Source organism: Chaetura pelagica, unplaced genomic scaffold, assembly GCF_000747805.2.
Source record: "Chaetura pelagica isolate M959 unplaced genomic scaffold, ChaPel_1.0 scaffold176, whole genome shotgun sequence".
NCBI classification, from domain to species: Eukaryota; Metazoa; Chordata; class Aves; order Apodiformes; family Apodidae; genus Chaetura; species Chaetura pelagica.
In genome coordinates, this window is record NW_009953484.1 from 1,473,240 (window position 1) to 1,475,277 (window position 2,038).

A 2,038-nucleotide genomic window follows, 5' to 3' on the forward strand; every position below is an offset into this window, starting at 1 on the left:
GGGCGGGGGAGGTGCCGTTGGCGGTTCGTGTTCTCCCTCAGGAAGGCGCTTGCGAGCTCCACAGCGGTTCTTGCCGGGTGCCAATGGAGTGAGGCGAGTGCCTCGCTTTACGGGTGATTTTTGGCAGCGTTCGCTAAGCTGAATCCTGGAGTAGCTGTCTAAAATAAAACCGGTCCTTTCCGCAACCACTATCAAAAGGCAAGTAGGGCCAGCCTGGGGAGGCAAGGTGAAACGTAGGCTTTTTACTTAAACCCGTAGGATAGTGGGTAACGCAAAAATATAGGGGTTAAAAGGTACTTAGAAAGGCAGGGAGCCCACACCACAGTGAGAAGCCATTGGTCAAAGCAGTTCAATCCTGTAGCTACAGGGATGCCAAGGAAGGCACTGAAACTAGCAGTGATTATCAAATGGAAGAGATTCTGGCAGAGGTTAACAGGTAAGAGAGACCGAGTGAAACAGCAACGGAATGTTTAGTGTCGAAATATCTAAACTGTCATGAAGAGGGGAAGCTGTAATCTGCTGGGTTAGTAACTATGTGGCCAGCTAGTCAGCTGAAAAAATCAGCAGGCAGCCAAGTGAAAACTGAATGGATTTGTTGGCATGGAGTAGCTGCAAATTAAATCCTTCCCTGAATATGATTTTTCTGAAGTGTATGAAATGAATAGATGTTACATCTAAGACATACCTATATTAGGTGCCCATATAGTGACTTTGAAAGAAAGTGATCAGAGCAGCCTTAGAGTACTTTAAAGATAGGATAAAAACCATAGAGTTATTATACAGTGCAGTAGGCCAGCTGCTACAAGAGTGAATTGTCAGCATGATTGCTTATTTCGTCATAGTAAAATACTTTTTCTCAAAAGCCAAGACTTTTTGTTGGTTCCAGTCTTTTCTCTAAGAGGAGCTACAGTTTACTTCAGGGTTCATGCTCCTGTGATCAAAAAAATTGAATAGTCCTGAAATCATGTGCTGAATATCTGGAATTATCTGGATAATTCAGTTATTAACCTGGAGGACTTTACTCTGCATCTTGATCACTAGTGATTGTGTTATACAATAGTCTTCTGCATAAACTATTTTCTTTGTCAGAGTGGTGTATTTCAAAGCCCATGCTAATGGAAGCATTTTCTATCTGAAGCCCAGCTTTGAGAAGCTATGTAGTTGTGAATATCAGCTGTTTTGCTTCAGACCTTATGTCCTGTCCTGCTCTTACTCTTCTATCCCAAAATGGTCTCAACCCCCTTTTTTTTTCTGACTGGGCCTTTCATCAGTTTTGCTTCCTCTGAGGTTTTTGGAGAACTGCTCATTTTTGTGATAATTAGAAGAGCTTGAAAGGCCAGTTCCATGAGGCCAGGCAAGAAAAGCAGAGCTTACAATTAATATTTACACATTTCTCGTTCAGCTGTTTCACTGTTAAAACCAAATGGAATTAAAAATCCAAATGTTTTTGGGTTTACCAAATTAATTTCACTGTATTTCAGTGTAGATGGCTTGAAACTGTGTTGTTGGCATGACTAGGCAGATGTGCTTATCAACAACAAACTTAATTGCATTTTCTTTATTTCTTCCAAAATTTATCTGGGAGGTAAAGAGGGGATGGTGATCCCCTGTACCTCTGTTAAAACCCCTAAGTTTCCTTCAGTGAATGTGGCACATGGTATTTCACACAGGTTTGGATTGCTTCTCCATCCCTAGTTCTGTATTGCAGTTAACATGGGTTTCTGCCCTGATGTGCCCCCTGCCCCTGAAAAAAAAAACAACAACCCTTTCCATTTTGGAATGTTAATTATTCCCTCTCTTTAGGGAAATACATTTCCCTTTTACAATATGTCACTTCTTTACATTTATTTTATAAGCTGTTATGTAATCTAATGGTAAGAGCTGTATCTTTTTAGTACTTCTGAATTTATTTTTTGGTAAAAGGCTCCTAATATTTCCCAACTCATCAGTCTTCATTTTTCAGTCTTTTAATTCACAAAGTAGTGTCTTTTTTTTTTTTTTTTCATAACCTTTGTATTTCTTCTGCTAGAGTGTTCTT

The 2,038-nt window shown here is 40.0% G+C and overlaps 1 protein-coding gene across 1 annotated transcript in view; it reads right to left on the reverse strand.

Moving 5' to 3' along the window:
* Nucleotides 1–2,038, reverse strand: part of MAD2L1 (MAD2 mitotic arrest deficient-like 1 (yeast)) — a 168,532-nt gene that overhangs the window by 2,212 nt on the left and 164,282 nt on the right. The gene's annotated exons all lie outside the window — the stretch shown is intronic.